Here is a 21,270-nt window from a genome sequence, read left to right on the forward strand (position 1 = left end):
GAAGAACTCTTATAGGAACCTCAAGTTATCTAGCATTACTATCCTCCACAGAACCTCAGAATGTAAATGAAGTCTACAAAGATGAATGTTGGGTCAAGGCCATGGATGAAGAATTAGATCAAATTGAAAAGAATGATACTTGAGAGTTAGTTCCTAGACCTCATGATAAAAATATTATAGGAACAAAATGGATATTTAAGAATAAACAGAATGAAAATGGAGAAGTTATTAGAAAAAAGGCAAGACTTGTTTGCAAAGGGTATGCCCAACAAAAAGGTATAGATTTTGAAGAAGCTTTTGTACCTGTTGCCAGACTTGAAGCCATAAGGATGTTTCTTGCTCTTCGTAGTTTTCGAAAATTCAAAGTATATCAAATGGATGTAAAATCAATCTTTCTTAATGGAGATTTAGAATAAGAAGTTTATATTGAACAACCAAAAGGATTCATTCTTGGAAATGATGCAAAACTTGTATGCAGACTCAAAAAGGCTCTCTATGGTCTAAAACAGGCTCCAAGGGCTTGGTATTACCGCCTTGACAAATATCTACAACAACAAGGCTTTACAAAAAGTTCTGCAGATAGCAATTTATACACAAAGATTGAAAATGATAAATTGCTAATTATTGTTGTTTATGTTGATGATATCATTTTTGGTAGCAATGAAGAATCCATGAGTTTTTCTTCAGTAATGCAACAAGAATTTGAAATGTCATTACTTAGTGAACTTACTTATTTTCTTGGTCTACAAGTTCAGCAAACAAAAGATGGTATCTTTATCTCACAAACCAAATATCTCAAGTAGATCTTGAAAAAGTACAGAATGGAAGATTCTAAACCAATATGTACTCCAATGGTAACAGGATGCAGTCTCAGCTCTAACGATGAATCGCCAGTAGTAAACCAACCAAATTATAGATCTATGATTGGAAGTCTGCTTTATCTAACAGGTACCAGACTTGACATCATGCATGCAGTAGGAATTGTTGGAAGGTTCCAAGCAAATGCAAAAGAATCACATCTCCAGACAGTCAAAAGAATTTTCAAATATCTTCAAGGAACTTAGGACTTTGGACTATGGTATCCTAAAGATACAGACCTTACTCTTCATGCATATACAAATGCTGATTGGGAAAGAAGTGTTGATGATCGAAAGAGCACTAGTGGTGGTGAATTCTATATGGGTTCCCGGTTAGTATCTTGGTTCATCAAGAAACAAAGTTCGATTGCTTTATCTACAGTTGAAGCAGAATATGTGGCTGTTGCATCTTGCTGCACACAACTACTTTGGATGATGCAAACTTTGCAAGACATTCAGATCACATATACTCCACCCATCTTCATTCTATGTGATAATACAAGTGCCATCAGTATTTCAAAAAATCCAGCCATGCACTCCAAGACCAAGCACATACCCATCAAGTACCATTTTCTATGAGAACAAGTGCTTGAACAAAAGGCAAAATTGGAGTATGTTCCCTCCAAAGAACAGGTTGTTGATATATTCGCTAAACCACTACCCAGAGAAACATTTGAATATCTCAGACAAAAGTTGGGAGTAGTTGTTGCATCTTCCTACTGTTAAATCTAGTTTTTCAGAGCAAGGTTATTATACGCGGGTTTCATGAAGTATAGTCGCGTATACACGTGGGTTTCTGTGGCTGAAGAAGCGTATATGTTTTTGTGACATGAAAAACAGTGGGTCAGACTCTGATATGGGTGCTCTATCAAATTTTGATGATTACAGTCTAACGTTATGCTTTGTTCATTAATTTTTATCTGATTGACAAAGATGCCTTGATTAATGACTTGTTAACAATGCACAGGTAGCATAGGTTTAGGGGGAGCATTAGCCTTCACACGCATTTTGCATTGTTGGCATTATAGTTGCTGAGTCCAATTATGGCTTCAGATATTTATGCCATTTGTTGCTTAAGTCATGTAAAAGTCTAGGGTGTGATATGACTTCTCATACATTTGAATGAGTCCTATTGGACAAATGATGTAATTTATATCCCCACTTTGCATGGGATGGATGATGTAATATTTATTGTATTTCTATCATGTACAAACAATTGGTATATCCCCACGTGGTTGGGTTGATGAGTCAAATTTGGTATATCCCCACTGAAGCGAACAAAGTTCCTTCTACAGATTAATTACTCCAAAAGACTTGGAATATGAAGTTATCCATGAGGATACAAATATTATATTAAATATATGAATAAGAATGAATGATAATGAATTTACAAATGAGAACGAGAGGCTTGCTTATATATCAGGAAAGTGTCTCTTCATGAAGAGTCATGTCTCATTTAGACATGCCTCTTCAACCTAATTACTAGTTAACTAATCATTATTTACGATTATTATTGTTTACATTATTTTACATTATTTATATATATTTTATTCGTTACGTTGCCTCCTTCCTCAAAAAGCTTTGTCCTCAAAGCTTGTCAATGAAAAAAGGCTTGATCTCTTTTTCAGTTTCGAACATCTTTCTCTCTCGGAATAGTCATCCTCGTCGATACAAGTTGATATGATCTTCTTAGTGACAAACAAAATTGTCGCACCGAGAAGGGATCAGACCATCCCAGATTAATCTTCTGTATAGTACTCTGATCACTGGAATTTTGTAATGACATTTTAGCATAAGACTGGATTGAGGTTACATCACTATTATCTGGAACATTAATTTGTTGTTTCTGGTCTGAATGGTACCGATACGTAGCATGGTTGATTGGTCTACTCTCGTGATTCGGATGTCGATATGGAGTTTTTAGATTTTATTCTGGTGAAGATGTTGTTGAATTGGTTATGGAACATTCACTTGGGATGTCCATTGTCTAAACTGCAACATCTACGTGTGTCGTTTCGTCAACTAACTTGTCTTCTTGAGTTGTCATATTCACTGGATCGGTATTCGTTACCTTATTTTCAACTTGAACTGTTGTGACTGGAGATTTCGATACTTCTTCTTGAGTGACTTGTTCCAACTTATCTTTTAATGCTTTCTTATCCTCCTTAAGTTTCTTAGTTTGATTGAGCAGACTTTGATTATGGCTTCTCAGATGTAAAAGTTCTTTGGTTTTTGATTCATCAACCTTATTTTCAGTGTTTTGAATTTTACGTTTTTCATCTTTTAGATCTCTGATTTTTTCTAATAAATTTTTATTAAGGTTCTTTAAACGCAAAGTTTCCCTTCTTGTTCTGATAAGTGCTTCTTGAGTTCTTTCTTTGTGATTTTAGTCTTCTTCACTTGTGCCAATAATTTTTCGACGTGGTCCTTGAGACTAGAATTTTCTTCGTCCTTTTCCATTATTTCTTTGTGATGCTTATCCACAAATTCAACATATTGTCGCTTAAGTATTGTGATTTCTTGTTTTACCTCTCTTTGGAATTAAATTAATATATATACTATATATCTCACCTCTTTTGACTTGAATGTGGCACTTCCCGACTTTTGAATTTGGACTTTGTATATTAATTTATTTATTTTTAATATTATAAATTTTTATGATGTCACCACACTTAATATAAAAGTCACACTTAATATAAACTTTTATGATGTTCACCAAACTTTTTAAGTAAAAAGTAAAACTTAACTTTCACGTAAAGAGATTTTGTATCCCTTTTGTTTTTTTATTTTAATTTTAAAATACCATGGGTAATTACCATGGGTTGTTTCTAAAACCATGGGCTTCTTCACGTAAAAAGTTTTAAATATCACTTGGTATGAGATTTGTATCCCTTTTGTTTTTTCTTTTACTTTTAAAATACCATGGGTTGTTTCTAAAACCACGGGCTTCTACTAGGTGATTTTAAATCTCTTTTTTTTATATATATATAATTTGATTTTTTTATGTTGTTTTATTTTATTTATTTATTTTTCTTCTTCTTCTTTTTTTAATTTATTTACTTATATTTTTTTTGGTTACCTTTTTTTATGGCCAAAGGTCAAAATTGGAGACCCTCCAACTAGCGAATTTTCTTTTAATTTTATTTTTAATGGCCAAAGGCCTAGAAAAACAGAGAAAAGGAGAAAATCCCAAATTCTGAGCAAAATGCTTCAATTGTACGACAACAAGGTTGACGAATTTCGATAGCCAAGGACCTTGATCGGAGAACGAGCTCTGTGCACCAGTTAAGCAACCTAGAGGACCGAACTGCTCTGATACCAAATGAAGCGAACAAAGTTCCTTCTACAGATTAATTACTCCAAAAGACTTGGAATATGAAGTTATCCATGAGGATACAAATATTATATTAAATATATGAATATGAATGAATGATAATGAATTTACAAATGAGAACAAGAGGCTTTCTTATATATAAGGAAAGTGTCTCTTCATGAAGAGTCATGTCTCATTTAGACATGCCTCTTCAACCTAATTACTAGTTAGCTAATCATTATTTACGATTATTATTGTTTACATTATTTTACATTATTTATATATATTTTATTCGTTACACCCACTTGATTGGGAGATTGATGTATGTATGAGTCATTGGTGATAGGAAGGTCAAACTCACATAGTTGAGTTATAGAGTCATGTTATTCTTTTGGAAAATATTTTTGCAGACTCTGCATGTGCTCAAGGGGAGCATGGACAATTAGTGCATCACAACATGTACAATGATATCATAACATGCACAAAGAGGGAGTTTAATTAGAGAATTCAGCATGTGCCTAGGGGGAGCATGATTGTATTCAGTTGTTTAGATAGGAAGAGTATCCTGGTTTTCCCTTTGCCCTTGATGTCAAAGGGGGAGAGAATTTTGGTGTTGCTTGTTATCTCTAACAGTTTCTACAGTTTGCAGAAATCAACACCATCATGGTTTCCATCAAGTCCAAAGGGGGAGATTGTTGGCATTATGATACAAGTGTTGTCCTTGATGGAAACTCACTCACAGGTTAATTCAGTTTTGGTAAAAGGCAACTCACAGTACAACAGGTATATTCAGAGGTTACAGGGCAATGGTACAGAAGAACAGGCAATTGTACAGAAGAACAGGAAGATGGAACTAAGGTCTACTAATCATAATAAAAAAGGTAAAGGAAAAAGTTGATACACGTTGGTCCACTTAGTCAAAACAACGTATACACGTTGTTCCACATAACAAAAAGAGCATATACATATACACGCACTCCCATAGAAAGAAAAGCGCGTACATGATTGGAAAACCTAGGTTTTGGTCCGAGGTATTTGGTCTGTGGTATTGACCCTAGGTATTTGGTCCGAGGTATTTGGTCCATGGTATTGACCCTAGGTATTTGGTCCAAGGTATTGGTCCTAAGTGGTTTTGGTCCAAGGTATTGACAAAGGGCCTAAAGCTATATAAGGAGGAGAAGATCATAAGGCCAAGGGTGCAAGTGTATGGGTTTCTAAGGAATACTTCTATCTGAAGTATATTTTATGTTGGAGGGGCTATGTTTGTGATTTGATCTAAAATACTTTGTGCACCTTGAATTCAATGTTGGATCAGGATCATGAGACTTGAAGTGACTTATTATTGGATGATCTGATATTGGTTGGGCTAGATCTGACTGTGTACACCTATTTTATTCTTTAAATGTCGTGATTTGGGTTTGTATGAAGTTCAAAAGTGCAGCAAAGTTATGAGTTGATATTTGTAGATATGTACACTAGTTCGTCTCTTCAAAAGCGCATGTACACGCAAGTTATACCCTTCAAAATAGCGTGTACAATAGAAAAGCTTCTTTTTCAGATCTGATTAATCTATCTGATCAAATTCTCTTGTTTTATTGTTGTCTGTCAATGAAGTCTTCTTAGATATGAATGTAAAACTGAATGCATAAGGAGGCTGGTATTTGATTGATTGATTGTATAAGTGAGAAGAAGTGATCTCTGTCACTGTCTTTGTAAAGCTCTGTAAGTTGACAGTAGATATTTAGTATATTGTTGGTTGGTACAGACTTGATTCAAACTTTTATGTTTGCAGTAGTTTTGAAGGTATATGCAGTTTTGATTAACGGAAGTAGCGTATACATGCAGTTTGGGTTCAGCCAAGTAGCGTATACACTCTGATGCATGGTTTTTGAGGTTACAGTTGGTTCTGAATGATGATACAGTTTTCTAGGTTCAACGCAGTGTTCTGGTGTTAGTGATCTAATTGTTCAGATTAACTGAATGTTGTTTGACGTAGTTTAAGTTTAAATTTTTTTATGGGTCCAGTATGAAAATTGGATGAAACACAGCCTTCATATTGTGGTGTTGTGATCCAGGAGTATCCAATCTGAAAATTCATGAAACATGGTCCCTGGAGGAAGAAATAAGTTCGTAGTCTTCTGTAGGTCAACACCTATGTACTAGTAAACAAATTGGCTTGTACAAGAGCTAGGAGGTTGCAGCTCCCTTCTAGTAGAAGCTGGAAAACGAGAGAAGGTTGTAGCATTTTGCAGGTGGGTGCCTGTGTACTGTATGAGTCTGCACCAGTACAAGATTGTAAACTGATTTTCTTATTATTAAAAGAAGACAGAGACAACAACAGCAGGTGGTTTTCACCAACATTGGGTTTCCACCTTAAATCTTGGTGTTCATGTGTGTTTCTTATGTGTGATGCTTTTATTCTGTTTTTACTGCACTATCTAATAAGTTACTGATGTATTGGTTTAAGATCAACACTTGATAAATTGTCTAAATCACAAGTTCTCTGGATATAAGCTGGTTTCTCTAATCACAGTTGCGTGTACACGCTAGTTCACTTCACTGAAGTAGCGTATATAAATCTGTTTGGGAAATAAAATTATTGATCTGATAATACTAATTCACCCCCCTCTCAGTATTATTTCCAACATCTTTTACCCTTATATTCAAATATTGGAAGTCCTTAATGTGCTCCATCATTGAACCCTTTTGTTTGAGATTTATCAATTGGCTAAAAAAGGTGTTGCTTTTTGTATCCTCATAATGTGCTATCATTTCTTTCGTAAAAATTAACAAAGTGACAATTTGTTTATGAGAGCAAAGCCATCGATACCATACAAACTGATTTGGTTCCAAATATAAAGTTTCAATGCGTACCTTTTGTGTGTTTTGCACATTATGGAGATCGAAATACTATTCCATCTGTAGTATCCATGTTACGAGATCCTTGACACCAAACTTCCTCATATCGATCTTTAGAACGTGGTGGGTCTTTGTTCCAATGTTAGAGTATATGAAATCATGATTAACATTTCTTTTGTTTTCATCATAAGTTTCCTCTACTACATTTTCGCCATTAGGAAGCCTTTCTTGTAGCAAATTTGTCAAACCTTCCTTCAAACCTTCCCCTTCTTTCTTCAAATCTTCAATCTTGTCATTCTTTGAATCATGATTAACATTTCATTTTTTCTCATTATGAGTTTCCTCTACTACCTTTTCGCCATTGGGAAGCCTTAATTGTAGCAACTTTGTCAAACCTTCCTTCCAACCTTCCATGTCTTTCTTCCAATCTTCAATGTTGTCTTTCATACCATCTTAGCTTCCACTCCTTTCTTTAAACCATCCATATTAGCTTCTGTTACTTTTTGTGAGAGTGAAATTTGTTGCACTTGGTCTCGTAATTTTGATATATCATGTTGCATTTCTTCCTCTTCTTCATGAGTCATGTTAGAGATTTCAGGTTGCTTACTAGGTGTTTCCATTTTCTTTCTTCGGGGCATCAATTAATGATAATAATGCTTCACTATGCCATTTGAATTCCTTCAAACTATTTTTTCAAACCAAACTTATGCAAAATTAAAAAAAAAAAACTACACACTTTTTTTCACTTTGTAGGAGCTCGATACTGAATCTGTTATATCTCTGTAATTTCAGATCTCCAAGGTCTGAGATTGCATCCTACGGTAGCCCCCTGAGTCCTCTTTCTAACCCCACAAGTCTGATCAATATTGGATTCTCCAAGGAAGAATTATGCCAAATCTCCCACGATGACCTGATTATAGACTAGTTCAGTAGAGTGAACTTGTACAAAGTGCCACGTGTTACTGTTTCAACCTTAGGACCTGAAACCAACATACATAAAACTAAACGCCATCCTCTTTCTATAACTTCTTAGGAAATTTAAATCTGATGTTCAGAAAGAAATTTTTGACGACTTTCCCCAGGTCACTTGTTTGAGATATAATTTGGGATCCTGCAAAAACCCTAACTTCCTTGGATCATATGTCGGCTAAAATGGATTTTTCTTTAGCTTTTGAAACATCGCAGAAAAAATTAATAGCGAAAATGCCACGATGACCTATTAGGAGCAACAAAACCCTAGAATCCAGACCTCTAATACCAAATGTTATGCAACCAAATCACAAAATAGAAGAAGAGACAGATCAACGCCTTCAAAATCAACCTCTTCAAGGGGGGAACCTCCTTTACATTACACAAATGAACAATTATTGGATGATACAAATGAAAAAACCTCCTTTTGATATATAGGAGTCTAAGGGGTCACAATATATTCAAAGTCAACATAACAATAATAATATAAGGGAACAACAATAACAATAGTGGGCTTTTATGGGGCACAATAATAACAATATGGGGACAATAGGGGCACAACAATAACAATAAGGGCTACAATAAAAATAGTAATGGGGGAATCACTAGTATTATAGGGACCTAATAGTTTAGGATTCATTACAGTTGAGAAGCATCTCCTCTATTTGTTGGTTTCATTGATTCTGATTGGGCTGGTGACCCTGATGACCGGAAATCTACTACAGCTTATGTCTTCACTCTTGGTTCTGGACCTATTACATGGGCTTGCAAGAAAAAAAGTGCCATTTCTCTTTCTTCAGCAAAAGCAGAGTATCATGGCACTGTTGAAGCTAGTAAGGAAGCCCTGTGGCTTCGTCAGATCTTGTCAGAGTTTAGTTTTCAGCAGCAACATCTGACTACACTTTGGTGTGATAATCAAAGTGCCATTCAACTATGCAAAGATCCAATCCAACATCATCACAAAAAACAAATTGAACTACACATGCACTTCATTAGAAATCTCATTCATGACCATGTCCTTGAAGTGCAATATTGTTTAACCGATGATCAAGTTGCAGACATCTTTATAAAGGCTCTCATACAGGGAAATTTTACTAAACTTTGATTTATGGTTGGAGTTCAAGAAGTTTTCACTAAGGGGGCATGTTTCAACTGAATATCCAACTGATAACCGATCCCGGTATCCAGGCTCTAATGCCTCCTTCCTTCTCCTATTGTGTCATCTTTGTACATCCTTCAATCCTATCCCAGGTTGTTCTTGGGTGGGGTGTTAGGATATTCCGACACATAGGAAATAATTAAGTATAACTTGGTCTAGTGTGTAGTTAGGTAAAGTGTGTTTCTTTAGTATGTACTTTTTGTAACTTACAATCCAACGGTCACAATATGTTCTAGAAATAAAGTGATCCGATGGTTCGTTCTCTCCTCGATATTATCGACACTTGATTAATGGCTTAACACCCAATTGATCCATGATCTCTATTTAAAGATCATGGAGGGTCATTTGTTAGGTGACCGTTCATGAGAGAAGTTTATGTAAATTTTATTTCTTTTACATTAATAAATTTCTTGAAGTGGTTGTGTTGGCTTAAGATGTGCATTGTTTCCCTCTTTGAGGATTTTAACAATGTCAAGAACACTGGTTTACTGATCTGTGATCTGTTTGTGAGCGGTGTCCTTTGGTTTTCTATCTAAGGAACTTACCCTATAAATTCCTACACTAGGGAAATATTTTTCATCATAATTATAGTAAATACACTTGGATTGACATTTTTCCATCTCTTCCCATGTCAACTTGTGGATCTTTAGGGGTGGATTAGGATGTTAAGAAGACACAAAGTTTCAGTGTGGTCATGGAACAAAGTTTGGATTTTTGGATAGTGAAAATGTCATAACCTTTACATGAAATCTAACTGGTAGTGGGGTGATTCATCAATGAGGGATTCACTAGGGGAGAAATATCATACCACGTGTGTTTATATTGGGGGATATATATTGAAGAACAAATAACATAATATATTGGGGGATATATAGGGGGTAAAGGGTTTTCATATTGGAAAATATAAAAAATGGAGCTTAAAGTTAATGAAAAAAATGCAAAGGGGTATAAAAAATGGATACCTACAATATCTAGTGAAATTAGGGGTTTTTTAAATTGGGAAGTTGTATTGGGTTCATATTGGTAGGGGGTTAAATATTGTGATTTTTAGAGGGATTTTCCAATATGTAGTCAAATTAAGGGTATTGTTTAATATGCCACAAACATACGTGATATGTCAGAGATTCACTGAGTGAATCCCCAATGTATTCATCTCAAAGTGGGTTTTTTCCCCCCTTAAGATGACTAATATAACATTACTTGAAAAAATCATCAATCAAATTTTCTATTCCAATTGTCAAGTGCTCAAAGAAGAAATATATTCTTACACCATGCTTTTTTATGCAAATTTGGTAAGTAGTACCAAAAAATTAATATCATTTTTCAAAGTGAGTAAAATGGGATTTCACAAGCTACTTGTATGCAATGTATCTTGGATATGATTTTTTCCCACTATCACCAATACCAATATTTCTGATTTAGATATATAGCTCTTATATTTAGTTTAAATGGGTCATCCTCTATAGTATGAAGGGATAGGTAGTGTTCCATTTGGCCAACCCATTTTATCAAATTGGATCCATCCAACTTATTCAAATCTAACTTAAAGGTAATTGGTGCAACATATTGGGTGAATGGTTTGGAAAGTGATTGTAATTGCTAGATCCTTCATTAATAGAACATTCACCATCATCACACTTACCCTCTATCTTGTCAAGTTTATGAAAATAAAATAAGAGTTTCCTATTGAATTTGGTCATGTGGTTTTGAAGTTGGTCCTTGGCTACATCTATTACTTGTATGAGGGACATGATTTCTTGCATTATGCCATTCATTTTGTCTTCTATGGATAAAATGTCTCTAATATGATCCATGAGACCATAGGGACAAACTAAATGGTTACAAGGGCAGTATACCAACACAATTAGTGTTGTAAGAGGATTTTGAGAACGTACATAAATAAGGGTTTGGTTCAATGTGGGAATATGAGGTTACTTAAGAGCTATATCAAAATTAATGTAATGAGTAGTCTTTTGAAATGGATCTCACATAATGGTTTGGTTGAGGCTAAGTACTTTCTTTCTTCTTTCTTTTGGGCTATTTACTCCTTCCTTAGTATTATTGTACTTATGGAATTCTCAAATTTACGAGATTCCAAATTATGTAGGAATTTCATTACCTATGTTATAGAGGTAAGGGTTTTAAGATAAAATGAATGTTAGGAACTATAACTCTCTTATATACATGATGGTTTCCAACAATAATAATCAATTTGTCTTTCAAGGTACTAAGGATAAACCATACCCTTAGCGATAATACCTGATTCCTTGGTATGTGAGAGTGATCACCCTAAGTGCTACACTTGGTTTATTATTACAAAAAAGATGACTAAAAAGTTTATGTAAGGATGGTTTTAGGTGCACATATGAGGCTTCTGAGAAACCTTAGTGTACATGACAAATTGAACCTTATATAATTTTTTCTAATGTGGTAGAACTTTCCACGTACTAATAAAGGTGTGTAAGGGCATAACCTAGTGACCCAACTTGTATTCCTTGCATGTATGCTTGATAGCCATAGTTTTACCTATTAAACCATAGGCACCAAGTTTAAAGACATTGGAACTCATCTTTAGCCTTAAAACAAGTTCTCTAAAATTGGGCAAATGCTAGCATAAGGAAGTGCTCTATTACCACTTGTGGTGTACCTTGATAGCTAAAACAAAAACATCAAAACAATATTGATAGAAATGTAATTTCAAAAAGTAAATAAATATAACCAAAGTGTTGAAGCAACAACAAAAGGAAAATCATATATTCATATTATGAATAAAAGAAATTTTTTTAGCCTTTTGAAGGGGGAAACCTCCAATTGAGCAAAGCTCCAATACAATATTAATTACTTGGTGCCTAATTACATAGTTTCTACTGATATAAATAATTTATATATATTCCAAATCCTAACCACATAGTGGAGTTTCGTTAATGAGGTTACATCAACTACCTCGTGGACATTATTTAATAAGACCATATTGCATTTATTGGTTACACACTCTAACTGAATAATGGACCTTATTTAATAAATATGGTCACCATACATTAAGTAACAACCTATTTTCTTAACTACGAGAATTTATGTGGGACCCTAACATTTGTAGAGCGGTTGTGTAGAATCTAAAGAAGTCTTTGTTGTTGACCCTTATTGTGAATAAGCTCATTATATTTGAATTAAAGATGAAGAGAAACATCTACAAGGAGTGGTAAATTGTTCAACATGGCTGTTGGAAACCATCATTTCTCATGGGTATCATGAATAAGAAATTACATAACAACAATCTCAACAAAGCAGGAATGAGAAGTATGTAACATCTTCTGCTAATAGAAAGGTTCAATATCATGTAGTCGTATTTTTCATTACTACTTACTACTTTTCTTATTTTACTCCTTAATGTCCCTCACCTCCTATTGGGGAGCAAGAATTAAGTTCTATATTCGAAGAAATGCATGATAAAGAGATGGTTGTCTAAGAATGTTATAAAAAAACTATCATACCCTATTTTACAACAACATATGCACCAAGTAATTCCAGTTTCAATTATAGCAAAAATCTTGTTGCCTCTTCCATTTATTTACCTCCAATACAACAATAAATAGAGAAAGAATATGAATACAAGAGGGTTGTGTTTGTATCAAGTGTTTATCAAGTTGAATATGAGAAGTTCAATGAGCCTATATATCCTAAACACTTTTAAGACTCCATACTTGGGTAATCAGACCATTCATAACAACTATCATAATGAACTTGGTGATTAAAATCTAAATTTAGGATTTACATGCTTAAGCATGATTATTTAATTCATTGAGGGTGAATCCCTAGAGGTAATGGGTAAGGTAGTTTGAAGCTTGATTTTGAATCTAAAAAATGGGAGGATGGCCACTCTTTACTTGGAGGATATTAAGGTGGAGGGAATAGAAAAATAAACTTTCCAAAAATGAAAAGTTTGAACTAAAACATAGAGACAAAAACCACTAAATATAAAAAAATGCACTACATAGACCTATTCCTTATCATGTTTTGTGGAATTCATATGAGGTATTTGTAACACTCCCTCCCACCCCCTCAAGTGTCTTGAGCTATGGGAGGTGTTACTTGTTTTCTTTAACCGACCCCCAAGGTCTGTTATAGAGTTGGGGTTACAATTTTTTTTTTTATTTTTATTTTTTATTTTTTTCCCTAAATATTCAAATCTAAAAATAAACAACACCATCACATACAACTCATTAAGAGCTTTCCAGTGATATAAATTGTACCTCAATCTGACTCCCAGATTAAGACTTATGCCCATCAGAAGTTTAGCAAATCATATTAGGCCATGTCAACATTGAATTTCCATGTGGCATCCACATGGTCCCTACATGGACCACGTGGTACTGCCACATTAGCATGGGCACAAGGCCCATCGATCCTCACCCATGGCGTTTTGTGGCAAATCACCATTATATTCAACCCACAACTTATCCATCCTACGAATGTTATGTTTCCACTTCACACTCTCGGATGGTCGTATCTCCATATCCATCTACACTTGAGGGAAAATATGGTGCAAGGGCCACCATATATCAAGTGACATCCACATGGTGGCCTTTGTGGCATCACCCCGCCAACTTGAAGTAGGGTCCACCAAGTCCCCATGCCTTGGAATTTTTCAATGTTTTCCTCTTGTATTCGCCCTATAGGCATCCAACCCTTTTAGTGGCATGGAAATCCTTACCACCCCAAATCCTCAAATATACAAATCCAAAATTCTATGTAAAGGTAATCTAGCCACTGCCCATCCGGTCATGTGCGTATGGTGTTGACCCCTCCGACCTCCAGATTCTAAGATCTCTTATGAGAAAGGTGCTTGAAAGGAGATCTCTAGTTGAGATGACGTCCAACATACTTACATTATAACCACTCCTTACCAGCCCTGGACCCTGGATCACTATATTTGCTGTAGAACGATAAGTGAAAAGGAAATAAGAGGAATTTGAGGAAGTCCTTAAGGCAAGGGGCACAACCTAAACACCAAATTTCTGAGAAGTGTTGTATGAGGCTAATCCTTGACCTCCAACTGATAATACAAGTTTGCAACTCAATTTTTAAGAAGGTTATCATGCATTTCCTTACATGGTGAATTTTTTACTAAATACTGGAGTTATGATCTAAACAAAAACAAGAAGAAACTGGTAGAGATTCAAGGTTTAAAATAACTTTCACATGGTAATAAATTGCCAACACAATCATGAGTAAGGGGGTGACCTGCCCAATTCCAACATTTAATATAACTGAGAACTTACACAATAGATGATTAATTTCGAGTAAACATCATACCACCGGTCATAAATATATAATATATCCTACAATTCATGAAGATGGCAATTACCACATAATTTATGCATTCATTATCACAATAGATACATAGGATAGCTTGTTAACCATAATTCATAATCCAGATATGCATAAAGCATTATACTTATCTGAATAAACTGAAATGGATGACAATTTAAGGAGGAACTTTAACTCTCCATCCAACCACATACCAACTACACTGCAATCTATCTTGTAGTTGACCACCCTCAAGTCAAATGTAGAGTTTGAGGGGATGCTTGCATAGGGACATTTCACACCAAGGCTTGGTCAAACACTCAGGATATGAAGTCCATTTTCTAGGTGGTTTGACAACCATATTTTCTTAAGAATAAATACATGGGTCTATATGCACTATCTAGGTGGTTTAACAACTCTCCAACAAGCACCACAATGGCTCAAATTTCCCTATCCAAGTTGTTTAACAACTATACAACAAGAACTACAATGACCCACTTACACTTTGATTTCAATCACAAGGCTTCACCCAAGGCCATGATGTATTTATTCTTAGTTCCAGGAGATTGAATCCATTGTTTTGGTGGTTTAAAAATTCTCTTTTTATAGCAAGCAATAAAGGGGTCTGTAATCCACTATCTAGGTGGTTTCACAACTGTGTTTTCATAGAAAACACTACAAGAGCTCAGATTGCCTTGTCCAAGTGGTTTATCATCAATACAACAAGCCCCACAATGGTTCATATTGCCTTGTCCAAGTGGCTTATCAATTATACAACAAGCACCACAATGATTTGTCATCCATTGAGCCTCCCATTGACCATTCCGACTTAGAATCATAGTCCAATGACCTCCAAATAACAAAACAGGGGATGACACCCCAAATATCTGAGCGCAAGCTCAAGAACAATCCAGTCTAGTTCAACCTTTCCAATTTCTCCTAGCTCTTTCTTCTCTATAAGGAATTGTTTGTTGTGTGTGCTTGTTTATGTCTTCTATTTGCATTTGTGTACTCTCATCTCTCCATCTCTGTGTGTTGTGTGTTGTCTTCTTTTTCTGGTTCCATATCTTCTTAGCAACCATTTTCCCCTCTCTTTTTCCTCCCGAGACAATTGTTCCTGGTCTCGATCCACGAGGAGGGGGGCACTGTCGTACACCCATGTTTCCTATTCCAAAACATCATAGTCTATTAACATAGACCGCTAGTGGTCATGGTGATAGTTAATGAAAATAAATGAGGTCAGCACAGGCCTGTTCATGGCACCACGAACAATTCAAACAATCAAAGCAACACCACCCTCGCTAGAGCATTGGATCGATGTCCCTCTCTTTAACCATCTATCAATTCGTTTTCACATAAATTTAAAAATGTCCCAAAAATTCACACAAAAATATGTATAATTACGGGGTGCAACAAAACATATGTTACAATATCCATTTTTTTCGGGTGGTAGATATAATTTGTAAAAAGAACAATATTTTTTATTTCATCTTCAAGAGGCAACTTCAACCACACTCAAATTCCCAATTTTGTAAAATTTTAAACAATAGCCTTACTCAAGCTAGCACAATTTTTGTAGTGCAAAATAAAACTTGATGATGATGATGATGGTGGTGGCTAATGTCCACTGAGACCAAATTGGTCTATCAGACCTATAATTTTCTTTCTTAGTTTCTAATTGTCTGGCTTCTCGTCTTTCTTGGCGAGATTGGTGATGTAGCTTTCTTTTTTTTCTCTACAGTCTTCCAACTTTCTTTATCTTGCATCTTCTTCATCTCTTCTGGTTCCTAGGACATTGGTGTCTTAGCTTCACGATCTATTGTGTTCGTCCTTTTGAAGATAGTCGGAGAAGAAGTTTGGTCTAGGAGATCTGCTTTGCTGTTAAATGAAGATTTATTTTGTGCGGTATTCAAACCCTCATAACTGTTGATGCTTGAGGGGTTGTCAAGTTCACTCTTTTGTTGTTGGGCGGGGCTTTCCCCTGCTTATCTTGAGAGTTGTTCCTTTCTTGCCCGATTTCTTGTGATTCAGAGTTTTCTCAAGAGTATTCTTCTTTGTTGACAGTGTAGTGTTCTTTTTGTGCTCCTTCCCACCATGTAGATCTGTGGTGATTTTTTCTAGCAGAGTTTTTCTCAGAGGCTTTTCGGAAATTTTTGGCTAGGTGGCCTATCTCAAAGCAGGATTGACATCTGAAGAGGACACTTTCATAATCGAGTTTCTGGTTCCACACATAGTCTTTACTTGTTAGGTGTATTTTAGCTAGGAATCCAGCGCTGAAGTCCATTTCCACAGAGATGCGTGCATAGGTGGTTCTGGCATATTCCTCTGTTTCTAGGCACCTATAGTAAAATTTCCCAATTGCATTTCCAATGGCTTTTAGCGAGGAGAAATTCCAGAGATGCAAGGGTAGGTTTGGCAATCTCACCCAAATTGGTGCTGAGGTTATGACTATTGTTGAGGGATCGAATGATGGGTTCCATGGCCTCATGAATAGGCTTGATTTTTCCCAAAACCAAGGGCCGAAATATAGAATACATTGTCTGCTTTCAGGATTTTCAAAATCTACTATAAAGAAACCCCTAGCACAGGGGAATTAGAGGCTTCCATACCTCTGAGATCCAACTGTGGAGAGCTGTCAGCCACGGCCAAAAACCATTGAATCGACAGATTAGGGAACTTTCAGAGAACTTCAAAGCCTCATCGAGTGAGGCCTAGACCACCTGGACAGTGGGAGCTGGGGCTTCACTGACGATATGGGTAGGATCTTTCCCCCTAGAGGCGACGTAACTAAGCCAGCAGTTATTTTCGCGAAGCTGGGAGCCATCTAAAGAATGCTCTCCTGCCGAGTATAAAACATTACCGAAGAGAAGTGAAGAGCCGCAGATCTATAAACTGCAGTAAAGAGAATAGTCGCAGATCTAAGGCCCAATCGATGAGAAGAGAAGTGAAGAGCCGCAAATCTATATCATGACTTGGTTACAAAGAGCCATAGATCTACGACAGCCCCAAGATCTACTATTCATTTGCAGATCTACGGTAGCCCCAAAATCTATTATTCATATAATAGCCAGCACGCTTGTCCTGAGTTTCTTCTCAATCACGCGCAGTTGATCGGAACCACGAAGAGTCACAAATCTATATAAATAATTAAAACAAAAACAACAACGACCATCCAAAAAATCCGCAAAGCAAAAAAGCGGATGGTCCGAGCACATCGTTATAATAAAGCTTGAGAATAAGACCACCAAAAAGCTTGAGATGAGCGCGTCGTTATATGTTCGCAATGAAATTGTGGGAGCTAAGAGCTTTGGAGAAAAAAATGGCAATAGAGAGGGAGCAACGCATACAATGGAAGCCCCGGAGAAGAAAGAGTCGACCGTAGAAGCCCCGTAGAAGAAAGAGTCGACCACAGTAGCCCCGTATGCAGAAAGAGTCGACCGCAGAAGCCCCGTATACTTGCACTGCGGTCTACTCTCTCTATAATGGATATAGTTTTAGATTAACTTATAAAATAAATTATTTGTAGATCTTTTAGTATCCAACATATGAGTTAGGACAAGTGTCCTATAATGTAATGACTCATCTATTATAGTGGATGGATGTTTTCTCTATATCCATTATAGTTTTTTTTAATAATGTAAACTTTAAAATTCTTATCTCTTCTATTTTCTTGTCTAAATTTTAGTGTGTTAATGATGTATGATTATAAGAGATTGTAATATTGTTTGATCTTTCTTCTTTATGTTTTATAACATGATTACATTAAAGCATGTTTTTCTAAAGTGGTCTCATAAAAATTTATCTACTTTCCTTGATTTAATATTGTAATGTGGTGTAACCTTGGTATGGAATTATTATGATTCCTTTTAGGGTTTGATACATTCATAAGGGGGTTCTTTTTTAAAATAAGTCTCATCTATTAAAGTATAGACAAAGTTTCAAAAGTTTTGACGCCATTTTTTACAAAGCTTCAATAGTTTTGCACTTATTGTGATGTATGAGTTTCCTACGCTCAATCATGTTGGATACTAAAAGATCTACAAATAATTTATTTTATAAATTAATTAAAACTAAAACTTTAAATACAAATAATTTACTTAATAAATTAATCTAAAACTAAAACTTTAAATAAATAATTTATAAGACATTACTTACTAACTTGACACTCTAAGTTGATTTAATTTGACTATGAAAAAAAATCTATATTTACACCGTAAGTTGTTCCCCTCTGAGAAGAACTCCCCTAGCTTCCACTCTATACTCGTTTGCAACATTGGATTGAGTGTTAGACGATTGAAAAAATGTTAGCCATTGGATTCTACCACCGACTCCTAATCAAATTGTGACTACTTGTGTTCGGTAGTTATCAACCGACTTTGTGCTCCTCTGGCTTTTCAACTTCTTCAACTGTCAGGTTTTCTACTTTTTCTTCAGCCAACGATTCAGGCATGCTTGGAACCGACTCCTCGGGCTTCATAATTTGTGCCCAAAGAGATGTTAACAAAGGAGTTGTTGTTATTCAAGGTGCTCAGTTGTAGAGAGAGAATGAAAGTGACCACGCACCACGTAAGGGGATCCCTTTCAAGAAGGTAATGTTACAGTCTTGCTAAGGCCAATTGTTTCTTTTGATTGTTGCATCTAGATTTTAGCCAATGGGATCACGCTTTACATGTGTGGCTATTGCTATAATAACATCCTTCCTGGGGCTACCGAGAAGTCTACTTAGTCCCCAGTTCGCATGATAAAGATTTATCTATTCATAAATCCTTCAAGGTTGCTCCATCAAGCTCTGATAAGGAAAATGTCAGATCTGAGTCCCTCATTGAAAGGGAACCAATGGAGATTCTCATGTGCTATGTAAGTTGTAATTGTGCCCGCGCGTGAATTCCTCTGTTAATAACTACACAAATGTATTGTCTTAGCAACCTATCTTTTGTGGGGTGAATAATGGATTTGCTAAATTTATTTTTGATCGCTGACGAAATGAATCTCTTTGATCCCTCTGATCATGTATAGGATTGATTTGCTCATTCTTGAAATTACATCTATAAATCATTGTTTTTCTCTCCGGTCTGCAAAATGTAAGTGATAAATTACAAAATCCTGAGGTCGCTCCAATGCCACCCATTGTTGTCATTTTTGGAAGCAAAAAGTGTAGAGTTGGCTCCAGTGTAGCAGCTTGGGTTAGATCAATTATTAACGCCTAATATGGTTTCATGAAGGAAATACCACCACTCATATGGTTGTTAGTTGCCAAACTCATATGGGAGATCCTCTCTACTCTGGGTAATTCTGAGAGCTAACCTCACTACCATCTTATCAAACTTTCAGAATAATGATAATGTAATTAGAGTTATGGTGTTTGAGCATTGGTGATAACTTTCTAATTTCAAAATGGTGATATGTAATAGTGATAGATTTATATGTTTGAAAAACGTAAATTTTAATAAATTAAAGGATTGAGAATGCATGTGAACACATTTTTAATAATTTTATATGGTAGATGGTATAATGTTGAAAATAAAAAAATTCCTAGGATAGTAAGTGAATGCTTTTGAGAAGCTGGAAAGAGCCCTTTGAGGGACAACGAACAACGAACAATGGAAGAATAGCTAGGGTTTCAGGTTTCTGAGCTCCATGGAGGCACAAAAAGGGGGGAGCTCCACTCCCTCCTACAGGCAGGCAGTGGCCATCAGAGGTAAGAAACCTATAGAATCTGTCAGAGGGCCTTCAAGAGAAAGGAAAAAGAATCTGGAAGAGGATCAATATTTTACCAAACCAAGGGAGGACAACAGCATGAAAGATAATGAGGAAGAAAACAAGAAACAGGGAGCAGAAAAAAAGGCACAGAAGGGGCCATGTAAACCCAAGGCTGAGGTCACTCCCAGAGTAGTTTCAAATGATCATGCTCTGCAGGCGCACAGGGACCACATGCGGACCTATGCTATCATTTGTAAATTCATGGGACTATGGCCCACTAAAAAGGCATTACAAGCATGGATTAAATAGCATTGGAAACCGAAAGGAAGCATAGACCTACACCTTGAGTCAAAGGGTTTCTTCACTGTGGTCTTTACATATATTGAGGACAAAGACAGGGTGTTTGAAAGAGGGCCCTACTCCTACGCAGCAGCAGGCCTCTACATGCGGCTGTGGATGATGAATTTTGTCTCGGAGCACGAAACTTTTACTTCGGTCCCAGTCTGGGTAAGACTCTACTCCCTACCTCTTGATTACTGGCAAATGGAATCGTTATCAGCCATAGGAAATAAACTAGGGCATTTTGTTAAAGCCTTTGAGGCCACCAGAAGGGAATAAATACACCTCCTTTGCACGAATATGTGTGGAGATGAACCTATCAGGAGCCCTACCAACTGAGGTCATCTTGGAAATTTTTGATGAAGAATGGGTGCAAACAGTAGATTATGAACATATTCCTTTCAGATGTAGCAGGTACCATGAGCATGGGCACCTATTTAGAGACTACCCTCTTAGCAAAATAGAGAATAAAAGTAAAGCAACCACAATGAAAGACACTGAAAGCTTTTACAAAGTGGGACATAGAGGAAAAGGGGGCAAAAGGGGGCCAAAGAAACAGCAAACAAAAGGGCAACAAGCCAGTCTGAACAGGTTCCAAGTTCTCGAAGAAGAGGAAGGAATATCAAAAGTAGATCAGGTAATGGAAGGAGGCTTAGGGGAGAAGGAGAAAGAAGAAGATAGGGAACAAGCACAGGATGTTACTAAACAGAAAGAAACAATGCTGAGTGATGGAGAACTTGAGATGGATCAAGAAATGACTCAGAGTG

This window comes from Pinus tabuliformis, chromosome 1_2 (genome assembly GCF_031772625.1).
Source record: "Pinus tabuliformis cultivar Carrire ecotype Pingquan chromosome 1_2, CPIR1, whole genome shotgun sequence".
Lineage (NCBI taxonomy): Eukaryota > Viridiplantae > Streptophyta > Pinopsida > Pinales > Pinaceae > Pinus > Pinus tabuliformis.